This window comes from Quercus robur, chromosome 7 (assembly GCF_932294415.1).
Source record: "Quercus robur chromosome 7, dhQueRobu3.1, whole genome shotgun sequence".
NCBI lineage: Eukaryota > Viridiplantae > Streptophyta > Magnoliopsida > Fagales > Fagaceae > Quercus > Quercus robur.
In genome coordinates this window covers 37,191,168-37,213,245 of record NC_065540.1, presented here as the reverse complement: position 1 = coordinate 37,213,245, position 22,078 = coordinate 37,191,168, and the positions used below count along the sequence as shown (strand labels likewise).

Sequence of the window (22,078 nt, the reverse complement as noted above, 5' to 3'; positions counted from 1 at the left end):
TGGGGAAAAATTAGTAACACATAATAAAGAATGTAAAAAAAAAAAAAAAAATTGAATGATATATACATTTTTTTAGTAGGCATGAAACATGCTTATCAATATTAACCACTATATCATGCAATCTTAGTGTCTTTCTATTTTGTCTATAAAATAACTAAATATTACAATTTTTACAAGGAAATTTATTGAAATTTTTTTATATATCGATAGTTGGGGGATTTAAATCAAGAATGTCTCTATTGGAAACTACAAGATTCTTGGTAAAACTTATTGAAATATTGGAGAAAACTAATAATAAGTTGCACTGCACATCGTGCGGGAATTCAACTAGTTACATTAAAAAATGAGGAGTGTTCGATCTCCCACTTTATATCTGAGCATAATCATGACCTACAAGGTTCAAATCAATGGTATTACGTAGATTCGTGCTCTAAAATCCTAGAAGCTGATTCACTTATTCAACGCATACCTAAAATTGAGACGGCAAAAGAGGTTGAAGTTAGAGCACGTGCAAGATTTTGTGATATGAGTTATGGTAAACACTTGCGTGCTTAGAAAATCAATATTATACAATTCGAAGATGCTTAGGGGTTGATAGATTACCTCAAAAATTGCAAATGGAGGATCCATCATTATTCTACACATTTCAAGTTGATGCTGAAAGCCATATAAAAAATTTCTTTTGGAGGGACAGTAGGTCGAAGATTGACTACGACTATTTTGGTGATGTTCTCATTTTGGACACAACATTTAAGACGGACAGGTATAACATGATTTATGCACCATTTTTGGGGCTTAATCATCATCAACAAGTAGTCTTATTTGGTTGTGCTTTCTTGCTTGATGTATCTGTGGAGTCATATACTTGGTTGCTTGGGACTTTTATAGAAGCTATGGGCAGACATCAACCAAAAACAATTTTTACTATCAAGTGTTTAGCAATATTTTACTACCAAGTGTTTAGCAATATTAGAGGCCGTAGAGGCGACATTGCCAAAATCACAACATTGCCTTTGTGTGCAATTTATCAGCCAAAATGCAAAACAATATCTTTCGATGTATTATGGGCACCTTGGATTTGAAAGCAACTTCTACTATTGCCTATTCTATTATCAATCAGAAGGAGAATTTCAGTCATCGTGGAGTTCTCTATTGGAGTAATAAAGTCTTCATGAAAACCCATGGCTTCAAAATATATACACTTTACTCTCAAAATGGTCTTATTTATTCTGTAAGATGACCTTTTGTGCTGGCATTAACTCAAACCAAGGCCCTGAATATTTCAGTTATGCTAATGTTTTCCAGAATGCAAAAAGTGAGGCAATGATGTTATGGTAGTATGTTCTAAAATATGAAAAAGAAGCAGAGCATCAGGGTAGAGAAGAAATACATGAAGATTTTTGCTGCAATGCCAGTGACGATTGATCCAAAAAATAAGTGAAGAAAAACTGTTTTACTGAAACTCGACAGATAGTTCGACAGATTGCTTCTATCGAGAGTTAATGGGCAACTCGACACAAGCTCGATACATCAAGCTTTACGGATTCAGAATTTCGACCCATGTTGAAGCATTTGTTTAGTGTTTCTTTTCTCACAACCCTAGACATATATAAGACTTATTTTAAGAGCCATCACACATGGATATAGAGACCAAATGCTTATTTTTCTTTGTGAGAAGCTACTGCGTTTATACATCATAGGTTTTTGTAACCAAGTACTTCTTGATTTTCATTGTTGATGAAGTGAAGAACTTTGCAGCCAACAATAACCATTCAAGTTGCTGGACGTATTGGGATTCGTACAAAGGAGTTAGTCATAGATTGAAGATTTGTGCAACAAAGAAAAGAAGGCTACTACAAGATCAAGTGCAATTGGGTATTGGAGCAAAGGTTCAACTGTAGGTTGGTATTTCAAGATAGGCCAGAGTAGTGGTAAGATTCCTTATACTTGTAACTGCTTGATTATTGATTAGTGGATTCTTGGGAGTGGTGACCTTAAAATCACCCGGTGGGGTTTTTGTCTTGCGAGGGGTTTTCCCCATTTGTCAACAAATCACCGTGTCAAATTTATTTTTTGCTGCATTTAGTATTTTTCGTGATTTGTCGGTGCCTCCACGATTTGCTTGCAATTTAACCTAATTAATCAACTTGGGTAATTGAATTAATTAACCGGAGTCAAGCTATCTTAACCCAATAGTTTTTAAGCAGTCTGATGGAGAAGCAGTCAGCGAGTGTATATACTCCCCCAATGTTCAAAATATTTAGGTTGGAGTTAATTAAAACTATGTCAGTCCCATTTAAACGTATGGCAAAAATAGGTTCAATTGTTACATACAAGACAAAAGGCGAAAATACAAAGAGCTCTATAGAATTTAATTCCCAAGATTCCACAATTACATGCAGTTGCAAAATGTTTGTTACAACGAACTCCAAATATTTTAATGAAAATTTTGATGCAATGATATATATATATATATATATACATTGTTGCAATAAATAATTTATTGTTTCAAATATCTTATAGGTATAGGCTATTACTTCACGAATCTTACTGCAATAGATTGCAAATGATTGATCAAAATAAGTTGGATTAAATTATTGCAATAATATCTTCATTGTAATAGATAATTAATTCATTTTATCATTGCTATAGATTATGAAATAACTAATATCAGGTTATTGCAATGATATATTCATTGATTTTTTGTATCTGCCATTGCAATAGATTATAAAAGAATTAATATCAAATTATTGCAATGATATATAGATTGAAAAAATAATTGGTATCAATTTATTGCAACGATTTCTTCATTTTAAGTTATTGTAACAATTTTATAATATATTAAAACTTCTATTGCAACTGAGAGAGAGAGAGAGAGAGAGAGAGAGAGAGAGAGAGAGAGTACTCACATAAAACTATTAAGAGAACTTTCTATACAAAAACTACAATTTTGCCTACCCAAAAGGATAAAAAAAATAAACGAAACTTAATAAAGTCTCATAGTTTAACATCTAAACGGATCACTAAAAAAAAAAAAAAAATCAAATTTTAAGTTGCAAAACAACTAATTATTAACTTAAATCAATTCAAACCAATAGGACAAAGAAAAAATGTGATCGGATAAATATGCATAAAGGTCGATACAAATTTGCCAAAAAGAGAAACAAATGTGATGTGACAATTAAATCAACAATAACAAAAATAACCATGAACGGAAAAAAAAGTAGTTGAAACAATAAAAAAAATTCACCAAAAAAGAAACAAAATTGGAGAGAGAGAGAGAGAGAGTATTGACATTTTTGCTGTGAACAACTTGGAAGGAATACAGGAGAGATGTGGAAAAGAAGTAAAAAGAAATTTATAAGAAAATTAAGATGGAAGAGTTAGGATAAAAGTATATGAAAGGTTGAAAAAAGTGGAATGGTAGAAGTTAAAAAGTTATAAAGGAGAAATTTAAAAATATATAAAGGAAATCAAATAAAAAATTTAAGAAGATAGTGATTGGAGGAGATGAAAAATTGAACTAAAAAGACAATATATGGTTGAAGAAGATGAAAGGTTGAAAAAGTAAAAATTACAAAATAAAAATAAGAAAGGATGCTAATGACGTGGCACAAAAAGAGCTTTGTGTGTGTGTATATATTTGAGAATCAACATTGTAAAAGTTTTTCTTTTTTTTTTTTTTTTTTTTTTTTTTTTTTGGGTGAGAAGAAGCTTTGTAAAAGTTATTGCAAAGCTTCCATTATCATATAATAGCCTAGATATATATGTATAGATATTGTTTGTGGTTTTAGATTATTCATTTATTTCATTGTTTAGGTATACATATCTAAATTAATGTAGGTGAATATGTAAATGCAAAGTTGTACATAAAGTTAAAACTGTCAAAGTATTGTCAACAAAATTTAGGAATAAAATTAAATAAGAAAAATAATGATTATGTAGCCAATGACATAGCGGATAAGGTGGCGCAATATGAGTGTAGCAGTAATAAATACTACTCTTTAGCTTTTAGATATATATATATATATATATATATATATATAGATATAGATATAGATATAGATGGTTGTTTATAGCTTTTTCTCAAAAAAAGAAAAAAGAAAAAAAAAAGATTGTTGTTTATAGCTTAGAGATTAAAAAAAAAAAAAAAACATGTATTTGACACTTTAAGTAATTGACTAATAGCAATTGGATATCAAGTAATAAATAAGATTTGACTTTATATTTAAAAAATATAAAACTAATGACTAATGTCAACGTAAAATAAATGGTTAATAAATATTTTAAGAAAAGAGTTAAAATTAATATATAAAAAAAAAAATGTAAGTTTAAAATTCCATCACTAAAAATTAAAAAAAAAAAAAAAAACCAAAACAACGAGTTTGGGTAGGTTATGGGTATCCATTATCCATGGATAAAAATCCATGTAGCATTGGGTATGGGTGCTAATTGAGTATTGAAATTGAATATCTATAAATAAAATATTCCGGTTGGGTTTGGGTATACCCAACCTAAACCCGATCCATGGCCAACCCTGCCTGTGACCCCTGCAACAACCCATATTTGAAGAAAAAAAAAAAAACCACCATTGACCAAAGTCATGATGTTCTTAGCAACATTTACCCACCATTGCCGAGAGAGAGATGAATAAAAAAATGGTGGTGCGTGGACAGTGAGAATTTTTTTAAGGATTATAATTTTATTTTTTGAATTTAACTGTGTACAATAAATATAATTTTAGATTTGCGGTATTTAATCTAAATCAAATTGTTAATAGAACTTGCACACATGACACAACCACGGTAAATTCCACGAGTTGTAAGCAAAAAATATCGTTTTCATTATTATTGAGTGAAAAGAGGAAATCTAACGAGTCCATGGACCACATATTGCGAGACACATATCCCTTTTCTCTTAATAACTTATAGCTCGAATTCGATCTCCCAAATTTCTATGATTAGTGTTTACGTGTTCTACATGTGGAGTACCGAAGATAGGTGATCTCATGATCACCAGCATTTTCACTATTGATGGACCTACTCTCACATCTAGTAAGTTGTAGATGAGATTCTACCATAGAGATTAGAGAATCTAAAGGAAAATGGAGAGAGAGAGAGAGAGAGAGAGAGAGAGAGAGAGAGAGAGAGAGAATTGTAGGACAAATATGAAAGGGGAAAAAAAAGTGGATCAAAGAAGAAAAGAGAGCATGTAAATGAATGAGTCTATAGACTACATGTTGCGAGACATTTGTCTTTTCTCTTAAATCCATTTCGTTAGTTTAAGCAGAATTCAATTTCTTAAATTTCTATGATTGGTGTTTACGTGTTCAACATTTGGAGTACAGAAGATAGGTGGTCAAAATCAAACTTATTAAACCAAAACATGCTGCTATTGCTATTATATTTTTATTTTTTTGGTTGAGGGTTTGAGCAGATTAGCCGACTGGGGTTCATTTAATTTGTTAGGACTTAGGAGTAGGACTAATAAAATCTAATACTAAATAAGGCCTGCAGATAACGATGTGTAGGACCACTGAAACTTTTGTGACCACCATCTTTGATGGTCTGGTCTCATAGTCATAGACCACCCAAATTTTACTTCGTTTCTATAATGTAGTATGCTTAAATATTAAAAAGACCATTACAAAAATAATTAACAACCTTATTGAAAAACATAAAATTCACTTGAGATATTATTCACATTGTAAAATTGCTTAAAAAGGTTTGGGGTGTTACACGTGGTTTCCAGTGCCATTGTTGCCAAAGAAATCTTCAAGTCCCAAGAGCTCAATTTCATTTCTACTCCTAAATTTGTCTCCCCCGATTACTCCATCTATAAGGGGTGACATTTTGTCACGGCTCATTATGGTGACTACTGGTGTTTCATGAAAAAGCTATGCTTGACTAGGCTTTTTGGAGTCGCACAGCTCAACCACACCATCGATATACGCGAAGAAGAGGTTGAGAAGCTCATGGAAAAGATAATAAAGATTTCAAGAGAAGGAAAAGCGTGTGATTTGAGTAGCGAGCTAACCACGTTAACAAACAACATAATATGTAGAATGGCAATTGCTAGTGTATAGCTTAGACTAGATTAGCCCATTGGGCTTAGCCTAGTATACTGTACTTGTAGTTTACTCATATTACTTGTACTGTACGCATACCTTGCTTATATAAGGCTCTCTATTATACATTATGATTTACACATCAATATACAGACTATTCAATCTTTTTCTCTTACTTTATATTCTTAACATGGTATCAGAGTCTTTTCTCTGACTTTCTGGTTCATATGGACATCTTTGGCGAGTCACCGCCGTCACGCCCACAGCCCCTAGAACACTCGGATTTCGTCAGTTTTGTTGATCAAACCACCAAAATCAAGGCACAGATTGACAGATTTGACAATCTCAAGCAAAACCCAACCAAGAATGGCCAGAAACCACCTCACATGTGCCGGCTGAAGTTTCTGCCTCACGAGCATGTGTCGTTAGTCTTTCACACGCGCCACACGCGTTGGGAACATCGCTGTCATGCGCTTCCACGTGCCTACCCCATATCGTGTACTGCCACGTCAGCCTTAGAGTGACGTCACACTGCCACGTTAGTATCCCAAGCCGTTGATTGTGACCGAGCCGTTGACCGTTGACTTTGACCAAAGTCAAAAATTTTCAACAGGGCCTGTCTTGCTCAATTTTTCACGTAGATTCCGATTTTGGGCCCTGTTTCTTCATTTGAGGTTTCTAAATCTCACTTTTTGGTCATTTTCTTCATTATGGCTCAACAAAACGAACGAGATATCATTCGTCCTAGCATCATTATGTTGGATGGTCCTACTAGCTATCATGCATGGTCTCAGAATATGACCGTCTTTCTTAAGAGTCGTAAACTATGAAGATATGCAACTGGTTCAATTCTTAAGCCGGTACCAAACCTAAGTCTAAAGCCACAGCTACTGAAGATGCCTCCAAGATTGCTGTTATAGCGGATGATTATGAAGAACGCCTAGAGGAATGGGAGAGTGATTGTTAAAATAGTGTGTAAAACACCTATGAACATTTAGATCCCCAAATTACAAATTACCAATTCAAGCTTATTATCAAACAATGTATGTGCGAAATATGAACATAAGCTAAAACAGAATTAATAAAACAATCTAAACCAAATAAAATCACAACCACAGCAGAAATTAAATGGCAAAGATTAAGGGAAGAGAGATGCAAACATAAAGACAACACAATGATGTGTTATCAAAGAGGAAACCCGAAGTCCTTAGCGTAAAACCTCTCTGCCGCCCTCCAAGCGGTTAATAATCCACTAGAGAATCAAGTTGGGATACATGAACAATAGAAGACCCTCCAAGCCTAATCTACCCAGTGTACCTTAGCCCTCCAAGCTTCTTACTCTAACGAGACTGTGCCGAACCTTTGTCTTTTCTAGCTTACTGGATTTCGCTATAGCCCATAGCATCAACCAATATCAATTGGTCCCTTCCTAACTGCTTTCCAAGCACCAAATAGCCTCCTCATAGATATGGGTATGGTGAGAAAAGGTTTTGGCTAATGTACCTCTCAATGATGTATCAATGGAGAGGGTGAGAGTAAAGGAATTTGGAGAATCAAAGGATGAAGATTATGGATGAGCCAATCTTGTTTTTCTCTAGGGTTTATCTCTCAAAATTCTCTCTGGAAGCTCTCTACAATACATGGGTATAAGGGGTATTTATACTGGTGTGTGTTTGGAATGCAAAAGGTCAATTTTTCCCAAATAGAGTGGACTGGTGACTTGGCCTCATGACTTGACTGAGTTGTGAGTTTAAGTCGCAAGCTAATTGCCTAGCCAGCCTGGGACTTTTGTCCTGTAGTGCAACAACTGGCATGACTCTTCAGCTCTTCTGCATGCTTCACACGTGTGCCTGTCTTTGGTGACTTGCCAGCCACGAGATCCAATTGCAAGGCCCTGTTTGATTGCACACTCTTGAGCATTTCTTCACACTCTCTCACACACTACCCTTACATAATTCCCACCTAAATACAGGTTTTCTAAATGCTAAATTACAAGCAAATTTGGCACAAAATAAAGCCAACAAGATAGTTGATTAAATTCAACCTTACAGAGAGTATTTAGAGTAAGATCTTGTCTTGGTTTATCAATACATCTATTCCCTCCATTCATAATCTTCTTCCTCGTCTTGAGACTGTTGAGGTTGCTTGGAAATTTTTGGCCGATCCCTATAATTGTACTAATGATTCAAGCCTGGAGTTCCACATTGAATCAAAACTTTATCAAATGCGCCAAGAGATAGGTCAATCTATTTCTGATTTTTATTCTCAGACTTCTACTATGTGGGAACAACTCTCCGCTGTAGATCCTCCACTAGTGTGTTCTAAGGACATTGAGCTCTTTGTCAAATATCAGGATCGCCGTAAATTTATGCACTTCATGATAGGTTTACATGAGGATTTTGAGCCTACTAGGGCTTCTTTGCTTAACTGGTCTCCTACTCCTTCTCTTGATGCTATTGTTAAGGAGCTCATTTTTGAAGAGAACCATCAGCTTACTCATCACATGTCATCATCTGATCATGTATTGGCTACACCATCTCCACAACCTCCCATTATTGCATTCACTGCTCCTCCAGGAATAAACTCTGGGCATCCCACCTCTCAGTCTTCCAAAGGTACTCGCTGTGAGTTTTGCCGTGCCAAAGGCCATGACATCTCAGTTTGTCGCAAACTGCAAAAATTTATGCAAGAGTAGAATAAAGCTTCTCTTTCTCGGGCAGCTGTTGTATATCCTTCTGATCCATCGGTTCCTACAGGTCCATCTTTGGCTTCCTCACTTACTACGATTAATATTGAGGTAGTAGTTCAACATGTTTTATCCCGCGCTTCCACTACCGTTTCTGTCACTTCAGGTAAATAACCTTGGTTTTTTGATACTGCATGTTGTAGCCATATGACTCCTGATGAATCCCAATTTTTTGATAAGGCAACCTTAGAACATCCAATCACCATTTACACTGCTAATGGAACTCCTATGCCTGTTAGTCATAAAGGAACAATCTCTTCTCCTTATTTATCCCTTAGTGACACTTTTCATATCCCAAAGTTATCCTTTAATTTGCTTTCTGTTGGTCAACTTTGTGAATTAGGTATAGATCTTCTATTTACTAATCATGGTGTGGATGTGTAGGATCCCTGGACGGGTCAAGTGCTTGGGACAGGCCGTAAGGTCAGTCGCATGTTTGAGGCTCATGACTTGAAGATTCCTTCACAAGTTGTTTCTGCAGCTGCTACCACTGCCACCCCCTCACTTGATCTATGGCATGCTCGTCTTGGTCATCCATCCTTATCTCGTCTTGGTCATCCATCCTTATCTCGTCTTCAGTTGTTAGCTTCTCAAGGTCATTTAGGTTCAGTTTAGTTTCAAAAATTTGATTGTACTTCCTGTCATTTTGGCAAACAAACAAAATTGCCCTTTAATAATAGTGACTCCTTTTCTTCTGCACATTTTGATCTTATACATTCTGATATTTGGGGTCCTGCACCTGTTCCCACTAAAGGGGGATCTAGATATTTTGTCATATTTGTGGATAATTTTTCTTGATATACTTGGATTTATCTGCTTCACCATAGGTCTGAACTTGTGTCTATTTACCAAACATTTCATAAAATGATTGAAACATAGTTCAATTGCATCGTCAAAGTCTTTCGATCAGATAATGCTCAAGAATATAATGATGAATCTTTCCTATCCTTTTTAGACAATCATGGTACCCTTCCTCAGCGGTCTTGTCCTTACACCTCTCAACAAAATGGTCATGTAGAACGAAAACATCATCACATTCTTGATGTTTTTTGCACTCTTCTCATTTCTGCCTCTCTTCCTGAGTGCTTTTGGGGTGAGGCCGCACTCACTGCTGTATACACCATTAATTGTATTCCTTCACCAACTACACACAACAAATCACCATTCGAGCTTCTCTATTCAAACTCCTGACTACTCTTCTCTTCGGGTTTTTGGCTGTGCTTGCTTTGTCTCTCTTCCTTCTCATGAACGAACAAAGCTCCAGCCTCGTGCTTGTCTCTGTTGTTTCCTTGGTTATGGTGTATCTCAAAAGAGGTTTCGCTACTATGATCCCATTTCTCATCTCCTTCATGTCTCTCGTCATGTTGAGTTTTGGGAACATCGTCCTTTCACGTGTCTTCAGCAGTTTCTTGCGTCCTCTTCCTTAGAGTCTCCCATTTTTACTGATCTTTTCCTCCCTCTCTATCCTAAGCTTGTGGAAGATTCTTCGACATCAGCTGCCTCTCTAAACGACTCATTGCCAGTTCTGTCCCCAGCATATGACCTGCCTGTCTTGGATCTTGTGGCACCACCCTCTCCTGAGTTTCCTGTTGGTCCTGAACTTCGTCGTTCCACTCGGGTAAGCATTCCTCCCCCTTATCTTACTAATTATCACTGCTCTTTTACTCTTGCCACCCTTTATGAACCTCACACTTATTGTGAGGCTCATATTTACCCTTTTTGGCAGCAAGCTATGAACGAAGAACTAGATACCCTTCATAAGAATCACACTTGGGATATGATTGATTTGCCTCCTGGTTAGTCTGTAGTAGGTTGTAGGTGGGTTTACAAGATCAAGACCAAGGCTGATGGATCTGTTGAATGGTACAAGGCTCGCCTAGTTGCCAAGGGCTTTACTCAGGAGTATGGCATTGACTATGAGGAAACATTTGCTCCTGTTGCTCGCCTTACATCTGTCAGATGTCTCATTGTTGTGGCTGCTGTTCGTCGTTGGCCTCTTTATCAAATGGATGTAAAGAATGCTTTCCTCAATGGAGACCTCCAAGAAGAAGTGTACATGCGACCACCCCTTGGCTATCCACACTCAGGTAGTAAAGTTTGTTGTTTTCGCCGTGCTCTTTATGGCCTCAAGCAGGCTCCTCGAGATTGGTTTGAAAAGTTTAGCTCAGTTGTTGCTTAGCAAAGTTTCACTTCGAGTCCTTATGACATTGCTCTCTTTGTCTGAAGATCCTCTGCTGGTATCACTCTTATTCTTCTTTATGTTGATTACATGATTATTACTGGAGATGATTTTGCAGGTATCTGCTCTTTTCAGCACTTCCTTAGTCAGCATTTTGAGATGAAAGATCTAAGCACTTTTAGCTATTTTCTTGGGCTTAAGGTTATCTCATCCTCTGATGGATACTATCTTTCCCATGCTAAATATGCTTCTGATCTTCTCTCTAAAGCCGGTATCACGGACAACAAGACTGTTTCCACTCCCTTGGAATACAATGCAAAGCTCACACCCTTGGATGGTGAACCTATATCCGATGCTACTCGCTATCGTTTGTTGGTTGGTAGTCTAATCTATTTCACTGTTACTCGTCTGGATATTTCACATGTCGTGGGTATGGTTAGTAAGTTTATGGATGCCCCTAATTCTTTCCACTATGCTGCCGTTCTTCGAATTCTCCAATATGTCAAGGGCACACTTTATCATGGTCTCCACTACTCCCCTCGGTCTTCTCTCGAGCTTTATGCTTATTTAGATGCAGACTGGGCAGGTGATTCGACTGATCGATGCTTCATCATAAGTTTTTGTTTCCTATTAGGTACTTCTCTTGTCTCGTGGCGTAGCAAGAAGTAGGATGTGGTTTCCCTTTCCAGTATTGAGGTTGAGTATTGTGTCCTTGCCGACATCACCTGTGAGCTTGTCTGGCTTCTCTAGCTCTTGGCTGACATGGATGTTCCACCACCCACTGCCACTCCTCTTTATTGTGACAATCGTAATGCTATCTATATTGCTTATAATGATGTCTTCCATGAACACACCAAGCACATTGAGATCGACTGCCACATCACACGCCAGTATCTCAAGAAAGGCAATCTCAAGTTGTTCTCCATCTCTTCTGCTGACCAGCTTGCTGATATCTTCACCAAGACTCACCTGCTTGGTCGTCTTCAAGATCTTATATCCAAACTCCAATTGGCTTCCTCCTTGCCACCTCGAGTTTGAGGGGAGATGTTAGTGTATAGCTTAGACTAGATTAGCCCATTGGGCTTAGCCCAATATATTGTACTTATAGTTTACTCATATTACTTGTACTACACGCATACCTTGCCTATATAAGGCTCTCTATTGTACATTATGATTTACACATCAATATACAACTATTCAGTCTTTTTCTCTCACTTTATATTCTTAACAGCGATGAGCACAAGGTGCTCAGGGAGTGAGAATGATGCCGAGGAGATAGATGCGCTGGTTATATAATGTTTGAAGTTGGCAGGGAAGCTAAGTATAGCAGATGTGTTGGGTCCTCTCAAGATTTTGGATTTCTTTGGAAATATGAAAAAGATTGTGTGGAGAGGATCATGAAGGAACATGAAGCGAAGGTGGTGAATAGTGGAGCAGGATATCAAAAGAAAGATCTGATGGATATATTGTTAGAGACACAAAGAGACCTAAGTGCTGAAGTGAAGATCTCTAGAAAAGATATCAAGTCTTTCTTGTTTGTGAGTTCGTTCATTACTTATGCAATGCTTTCCTTGATTCATGGCTTTGTTCTATAAATTAATAGTAAAAGTATATTATATTTTTATTCCACTAGCTCCTACGTACCTAGCAATATACTAAAACAAATTTTCTCCAATCATAGATAGCAAGTCTGAAATGATTAAAAATTCATAAGTAATGAGTTTGGCACACATTATGATTGATGTATAATAAAAATAAATTAATTGTAATTCTATGCGAAAGGTTACATTAATCATAGTTTCACATTTCAACAAAATTTTTGGTTGATTCTTAACTGATAATATTGTTGTGTCTATAATATTATATATTAATTCATAACTGATAATAGGAAAACTTAAGGTTTTATCTTCTTTTTTTTATTTTTTATTTTTTGTGTGTGTGTCCAATGTTACAGTTAACTAAAATTTAAAAAGAACGTTTTGAAACTCAGAATAAATTAACAATAAATAGCTTCATTATTTAAATTATGAGCTAGCTAGCTGTTTTGCTTCCATGTCAACTTGGAATTTTGATTGTGAAATCGACTAGATTCCTGTGTTATGTAGTTATTTACTAATTATCTAGTAATTAATTTTCAATGTGATTAGGACATTTTCGTGGCTGGAATCAATACATCATCCTCAGCCATGCAGTGGGCCATGGGAGAGCTTATCAACAAACCACGTCACTAAAAAAAAAAAAAAAAAAGAAAGTGTATTTGCAACATTTTGTTTGCAGCTTTTGTAGAAAACGTTTCAATATATAGCAATATTGTAACGTTTTTAAAGAATATTACTAAAATAGATTTTTTTTTGATACAAGATAGAATACTAAAATAGATTTATTGAAGTAGTTATTATAGTGAACATTACTAATTTATTTAAATTTTGAAACAGTTCTATAAACGCTACTTAAAAAACGTAACTAGAAGGCTATCTAATTATTAAATTAAAAAAAATAAAATAGAGTTTTACTTTTGGAGAACTCCTGCCACTATCCCAAATTCTGCCTCCAAAACAAATCTTCCTCCTGAACATGCTCGCACGATCCTTATCCCCAAAACCAAAAACACTCAGCACGAAAGCTCCTATTCCTATTTTTGTCTTCCCCAATTTTCAACCCCAATCCCATCTCCTGCCACCCACACCCACCTCCGACAACCACCACCATCACCCCGCCTATGCTGGTTAATCACCGTACATTAGCTTCTCACCCATAGGTATGTTACCTTTTCTCTCTGATTTTGTTTCTTTTACCTTTTTGTCTCTTTCTTACTCTATGGCTCTTGTTGCTGAATTTTTGCTTTAAGTTTATTCCCCTTGCTTGCTCAACAGTGGATTTCTAAATGTGTTATGGATGTTCTCATGTGTGTGTTGTTTCTGATTTCAACACATAAACGTTTTGGTTTAAGTACCAAGCCACCATTAACTCTGTTAATTTCCTGAGCAATTACACTAAAGGGAGGTTTAAGTTGAAAGACTCCTTCCATTATGCATGATAGAATATCAATCAAGTGAGACATATATTATTACAACCTAGTGGAGGATTGTTGTATATATATATAGGTATATACATAGATATGTTGTAATAATGATATATATATATATATATAAGAAAAGGTGTCTACTGAAAGAACATAACCTTTCATATTGGATATATATTAAAAGTACCTTTTGATGAAAATGTGTCTATTGAAAGGACATAACCTTTCATATTGGATATATATGAAAAGTGCCTTATGATGAAAATGTACCTATTAAATGAAAAATGTGCATATTGAAGGGTTATAATTATTTGGGTTTAAATAGTGGTTTATATTCACTTGATAACCACTTTTCTTTTCTCTCCCAAAAGTTAGTTTCTAAGAAACACAAGAAATCTTGTGGTTATTCTCTAGAAGTTTTATCTGTAGAACCCAACAACTTGGTTGTATCCTGGGGACAAGTTTGCGATAACCCTTTAGCAACAAGAGTGTGGGGGCAAATATTGTCTAAGGATGACAATTTTGTACTTCCAAGTTATCTATTTTTCTGTTATTCTTTTTGTGTTAAACTTGTTCTTCTATCATTACTTTGTGTAATATTCCCAACACCTACCCCACATGAAGAGTGGAGTACCTTTTGTTTTTTCCTATGAATAGATGTGTGTAGGCCTTGTAGGCTGACAATTGGTTGAAAAGCATGGATAATGTATATATATATTTATATATTTATCTTGTTCAATAAGAACTGTGGTTATATTCAAGTTTCAAGTTCTATGTTAGTAATGTGCTTATCTCAAAAAAGGAATTGGGATGGTGTGTTACGGACTGCAATATCTGGTATTAAGGTAAACCATATTGAAATTAAATTCTACTAAAAGCTCCAAAACATATAAGGGTCCAATTAATGTATGCTCTAACGGCATATATTAATTATCAATTTAAAAAAAAAATTATTATAAGAATTTGAAAAAGCTGTCAATCTCAATCTCAATCTTCCTAATGTAATTTTACAAGTCTATTGCTTAATGCTTTTTGCATGTGGTGTAATTGTAATGCTTGGTTGTACCAAAATATTAGTTTTTGTGCTCTAGTGTGATTAGGCATTGTATTATTATAGTTATAGACTGGTCAGACCTGTGTGGTCTGCGTGGTTAGGCTTAGGCAATAAGGGTATGTGGTAGGTCAAGGATTGTTTGTCCTTGTTCCACCAACCAATTGAAGAAAGAATCAAATCTCATGTTTTATAACTTATAAGTGATAGCAACTAGATCAGGTATTGAAATTTTAAACACTTATTTCATTGCTTTTAAACTAATTTAAGTTCTGAGTGTTCAACTAGGTAGTCCAGCCAAAGAAAATAACCAACTATATGTTATATATATTTAATCGTTTTTTGCAAGAAGTTTTTAGAGTTCTAAACCAAAGACTGGCTCTGCCAATTTTAAATGTTATTGAGAGGAGTAGGTGGAGTGTCAACTTACAACTCATTATTATTTGTTACAAGGTATTCTTAAATAGGAAACCATAAGAGGATACGTATGTAATTGACCAATTATATATATAATTAATCCTAAATACATGAATCTTTGTAGCCTAATATTTGAATACCTATCTTTTGCGTCTTTTACAGCTTGTCAATTTGGAAGTTTGGTTTCAATGGCAAAAAGAAATTGTTTGAAAGTTGTTATTTGAAGATCTAGAGCTTGGTATTGTGGGTTTTGATGTAGTTAGTGAATGTGGCCAGGTAAGCAATAAGTTATAAATTGCTACTAGCTACATCATTATTTGTGTAATTGGGTTAGTGGAAGTTATTTTATTCTTTTTTCTTCTTTCATTATTGGCAGACCATTGATTTTTGGAATAGAGAGGTTGGTGATATGTATATCCAAGGTTGTCAAAATCAAGATCCTACTTAGTATCGTGGGATGTAGGTGGGATCATGGATCGTAGGATCATAAGATCCTACATTATTTGAAAAAAAAAAAAAACACATTGGTATGTTAAATAATAACATAAATTATACATTCATTCATAAAAAACCAAAAATTTGCATCCATTTGATGTAATTACCATATATCACTACATTCATTTGTAAGCATCATTTAAAGAGGCAAAATCTTAAAACGTGATACTTTATTGGGATGTTATTTTTTTATTTGGGTCCAACTGACACTCTATCTCTCTACATTAGAATAGCAAAACTTGGTCTATTGGGATGTTATTTTTAATTTGGGTCCAACTAAACCTTTTGTCATGTTAAGGAAGATTACAAGAAACCAAAATCGTTTAGGATCGTTAGAATCATACGATCCTCCTGGTCCTAAATGATCGCAAAGAGCCTTAAAAGATCCGAATCGTTTTGGGCAAGTGAGATCGTAAACTCGTAGGATCTAGATCGGGATTTTGACAACCATGGGTACATCGATTTTGGGTTTAGAGAAGGTAATAATAAAGTCTTTCTCTTTTGGTTATTTTTTTTATTCTTTATATATATATATATATATATATATATATATATATATATATATTTGAAGTGCATGAAGCTAATTAGGATACTTAGAATGATTCCTTATTCTTGTGTTCTAATCTTGGATCTTGTTTAGGCAATGATTTTTTTTTTTTTTTTTTAGTTTGTAGTTTGACTTTGACATTCCACTTGTACATAAAGATTGATTATTGTGTTCTAAATTGGCATTGCAGGTGAAAACTAATTGGCAGACTTAAATATTACTTTTTTCAGTATATAAAGTGTTGTGCTTTACTAAGGTTTGTCAACTAGTTCACCATTTTTATTTATTTTTTGGTCTTAAGCATATTAATATGATTATAGTTACTTTGTGATATATGGTATGATGAACATGTATATGCTATTGAGAGGAGTAAGTGGAGTGTCAACTTATAACTCATTATTGTTTGTTACATGGTATCCTTAAAAATTAGGAACCATAAGAGGATACGTATGTAATTGACCAATTATATTTATAATTAATCCTAAATACATGAATCTTTGTAGCCTAATATTTGAATACCTATCTTTTACGTCTTTTGCAACTTGTCAATTTAGAAGTTTTGGTTTCAGTGGCCAAAAGAAATTGTTTGAAAGTTGTTATTTGAAGATCTAGAGCTTGGTATTGTGGGTTTTAATGTAGTCAGTGAATGTGGCTAGGTAAGCAATAAGTGAAAGTTCAATTAGTGTATAAAACACCTTGAACGTTTAGACCTCCAATTTACAAATTACCAATTCAAGCTTAATATCCAACAATTAATGTGCAGAATATGAACATAAGCTTAATACAGAATTGATAAATAATCTAAACCAAATAAAATCACATTCACAGCAGAAATTAAATTGCAAAGATTAAGGGAAGAGAGATGCAAACACAAGGACAACATATGATGTGTTATCGAAGAGGAAACGGAAGCCCTCGGCGTAAAACCTCTCTGCCCCCCTCCAAGAGGTAAATAATCCACTAAAGAATGTAGTTGGGATACATGAACAACAGAAGACCCTCCAAGCCTAATCTACCCAGTGTACCTAAGCCCTCCAAGCTCCTACTCCAACGAGGTTACGCTAAACCTATTTCTTCTTTAGCTTATCAGATTCCGCTACTGACCATAGCATCAACCAATATAAAATTGGTCCTTTCTTAACTGCTTCCCAAAGCACCAAATAGCCTTCTCACAGATATGGGTATAGTGAGAAAATGTTTGGTAATATACCTCTCAAAGATGTAACAATGGAGAGGAAGAGAGTAGAGAAATTTGAAGAGTCTCTATGTGAAGATTGGGGATGAGTCAATCTTGTTTTTTTCTAGGGTTTCTCTCTCAAAATTATCTTTGAAAGCTCTCTACATTCCGTGGGTATAAGGGGTATATATACTAGGGTGAGAAAGGAATGCAAAGAGTCAGGTTTTTTTTCAAAACAGAACTGGCTGGTGGCTTGGACTCACAACTTGACTGAGCTGCGAGTTCCAACCGCGAGGTAATTGAATGGCCAATCTGTACTTTTTGTCCTGTAGTGCTCCAGCTGGCATGACGCTTCAACTTCTGGCATGCTTGGCACGTGTGCAACTTTTGGCGGCTTGCAAGCCGCGAGCCACCCGTGAGATCTAGTCGCGAGTCCCTTTTTTTTGCACAATCTTGAGCATTTCTTCACACTCTCTCACACACTACCCTTACATGATTCCCACCTAAATACAGGGTTACTAATTGTTAAAATACAAGCAAATTTGGCACGGAATAAAGCCAACAAGATGGTTGATAAAATTTCAACCTTACAATAAGTTATAAATTGCTACTAGCTACATCATTATTTGTGCAATTGGGTCAATGGGAGTTATTTTATTCTTTTTTCTTCTTTCATTATTGGCAGAACATTGATTTTCGGATTAGAGAGGTTGGTGATATGGTACATCCAAGGTTATCAAAATCGGGATCCTACGTAGGATCGTGGAAGGTAGGTGGGATCGTGGATTGTTGGATCTTACATTATTTGAAAACAAAAATACACATTGGTATTTTAAATAATAACATAAATTATACATTCATTCATATAAAACCAAAAATTTGCATCCATTTGATGTAATCACCATATATCACTACATCAATTTGTAAGCATCATTTAAAGAGGCCAAAAACCTCAAAACGTGATACTCTATTGGGATGTTATGTTTTTTATTTGGGTCCAATTGACACTCTATCTCTCCACTTTAGAATTGCAAAACATGGTCTATTGGGATGTTATTTTTAATTTGGGTCCAACTAAACCTTTGTCAAGTTAAAGAAGATTACAAGAAACCAAAATCATTTGGAATCGTCAGAATCATACGATCCTACCGATCCTGAATGATCACAAAGATCCTTGAAAGATCTGGATCGTTTTGGGTTGGTGAGATCATAAAATTGTAGGATCCACATCGGGATTTTGACAACCATGGGTACATCGATTTTGGAATTAGAGAAGGTAATAATAAAGGCTTTCTCTTTTGGTTATTTTTTTATTCTTTATATATATATATATATATATATATATTTGAAGTACTTGAAGCTAATTAGGATACTTAGAATGATTCCTTATTCTTATATTCTAATCTTGGATCTTGTTTAGGCAATGGTTTTTTTTTTTTTTAGTTTGTAGTTTGAATTTGACATTCCACTTGTACCCAAAGATTGATTATTGTGTTCTAAATTGGCATAGTAGGTGAAAACTAATTGGCAGGCTTAAATATTACATTTTTCAGTTTATTAAGTGTTGTGCTTTACTAAGGTTTGTCAACTAGTTCACCATTTTTATTTATTTTTCATTCTTAAGTATATTAATATGATTATGGTTACTTTGTGATATATGGTATGATGAACATGTATATGCTATTGAGAGGAGTAAGTGGAGTGTCAACTTATAACTCATTATTGTTTGTTCCATGGTATCCTTAAAAATTAGGAACCATAAGAGGATACGTATGTAATTGACCAATTATATTCATAATTAATCCTAAATACATGAATCTTTGTAGCTTAATATTTGAATACCTATGTCTTTTGCAGCTTGTCAATTTGGAAGTTTGGTTTCAGTGGCCAAAAGAAATTGTTTGAAAGTTGTTATTTGAAGATCTAGTGCTTGGTATTGTGGATTTTGATGTAGTCAGTGAATGTGGCCAGGTAAGCAATAGATTATAAATTGCTACTACATCATTATTTGTGTAATTGGGTCAGTGGGAGTTATTTTATTCTTTTTTTTTTTCTTTCATTATTGCCAGACCATTGATTTTCAGATTAGAGAGTTTGGTGATATGGTACATTGCTTTTGGGATTAGAGAAGGTAATAATAAAGTCTTTCCATTTTGGTTAAGTTTTTTATTCTTTTATATATATATATATATATATATATATATATATATTTGAAGTACTTGAAGCTAATTAGGATACTTAGAATGATTCCTTATTTCTTTAATTCTAATCTTGGATCTTGTTTTGGCAATGATTTTTTATATATTTAGTTTGTAGTTTGAATTTGACATTCCACTTGTACCCAAAGATTGATTCTTGTGTACTAAATTGGCATTGCAGGTGAAAACTAATTGGTAGACTTAAATATTATCTTCTTCAATCTATTAAGTGTTGTGCTTTACTAAAGTTTGCCAACTAGTTCACCATTTTTATTTATTTTTTGGTCTTAAGCATATTAATATGATTATAGTTACTTTGTGATATATGGTTGATGAACTTGTGTTGAGAATTGCTTGTGGTGGTTTTTTGAATTGAAGCAAGCAGGTGGATTGCATGGGGGTATAAGGGTGTTAATTTTAACATTGGGAGTATGTTTATTTTTGGTTCATATATGCATGTGAAGAAAAGAAAGTGATAATGAAAATTGCAATGTTAGTTTTAACTATATTTTATTTTTACAATGACATGATGTACATATAATTTAACTTTGTAGTTTCTCAAAAAATAGGAATAAAAATTAACTTATTGTACATTTAGATGAACAAGAGTTGGATGGATAAAAAAAGGTTCTCAGGAGAGTACTTGCAAGGGGTTAAGGATTTTATCCAGTTTGCTATAGAAAATGGAATTAGGGTGGATGGGAAAATTTCATGTCCATGTAAAAAATGTTCAAATGTGTATTATTTTGAACCACCAGTTGTGAAAGATCACTTAGTGAGAAATGGAATTTGTATCGGTTATGATCCTTGGTTTTGTCATGGGGAGTCTGCATCTGTTGCTATATCTAGTAGAGCTAGGAATAGTGAAGAAGAAGAAGATTTGAATGGTGAATGTGATAACATACGTGGGATGTTGCATGAAATGTTCCTTGGGCATAGTCAATTAATGGATGAATATGGTGGTTCAAATGCTCTAGAAGAACCATTTGGGGAAGGTTCAAATGGTCAACAATGTGAAGAAGAACCTAATGAAGATGCTAAAATTTTTTATGACTTACTCAAAGATGCTAAGAAACCTTTGTATGAAGGTTGCACAAAATTCAGCAAGTTGTTGGCAATTATTGGCTTATACCACTTGAAATGTCTTGGTGGTTGGAGTAATAATTCATTTTCATTGTTGCTCCAAATGCTAATAGAAATGCTTCCATCAAGTGCTGAGTTGCCTAATGATGCATACAGTGCAAAGAAACTTGTAAAAGATTTGGGTTTGGGATATGAGAAGATTGCAGCTTGTCCTCAAGGTTGTATGCTATTTTGGAAGGATAATGCAAATGATGAAGTTTGTAAAATTTGTGGTAAATCACAATGGAAAGATGTTGAGCAAAGTAATAGCGATCTATCTGAAAAATGCAAGAAAAAAGCAGCGAAAATTCTACAATGGTTTCCCTTGAAGCCAAGATTGCAAAGGCTTTATATGTCATCCAAAACCGCATCTTCTATGAGATGGCATGCTGAGAGCCGTACAAATGATGGGATTATGAGACATCTGGCAGATTCTCAATTGTGGAAATCTTTTGATGCTCAATATGTCGAGTTCTTAACTGATCCTCGTAATGCAAGGCTAGGTTTAGCATATGATGGTTTTAATCCATTTGGTAATATGAATACCAATTATAGTACATGGCCTGTAGTTGATACCATACAATTTGCCCCCATGGATGTGTATGAAAAGATCATCTTTTATTTTGTGATTGATTATTCCTGGTCTGAAGTCACTTTCAAAAAAGATAGATGTTTGTTTTGCAACCATTAATAGATGAATTGAATGAGTTGTGTACTGTTGGGATAGAAACTTATGATATCTCTCGTAAAGAGAATTTTCAAATGCATGCTTCCTTGTTATGGACTATAAATGATTTCCCTGGCTATAGTGATTTATCTGGTTGGAAAGTAAAGGGCCCTCTAGCTTGCCCTCATTGCAATTATGATACTCATTCTATATGGTTGAAGCATGGGTATAAGTTTTGTTATATGGGTCATAGACAGTTTTTGGACATGAACCATAAATTTCGTAAAGATAGAATAAATTTGGCGTAAATGCTCTTTTCGTCCCTACATTTTGGGGTCATTTCTATTTTGGTCATTACATTTCTATTTTACCACTTTTAGTCCCTAATCC

The 22,078-nt window shown here is 34.7% G+C and overlaps 1 pseudogene; it reads left to right on the top strand.

Moving 5' to 3' along the window:
* The first annotated feature begins 617 nt into the window (after positions 1 to 617).
* Positions 618 to 22,078, top strand: part of LOC126691337 (cytochrome P450 93A3-like) — a 29,178-nt pseudogene continuing 7,717 nt past the window's right edge.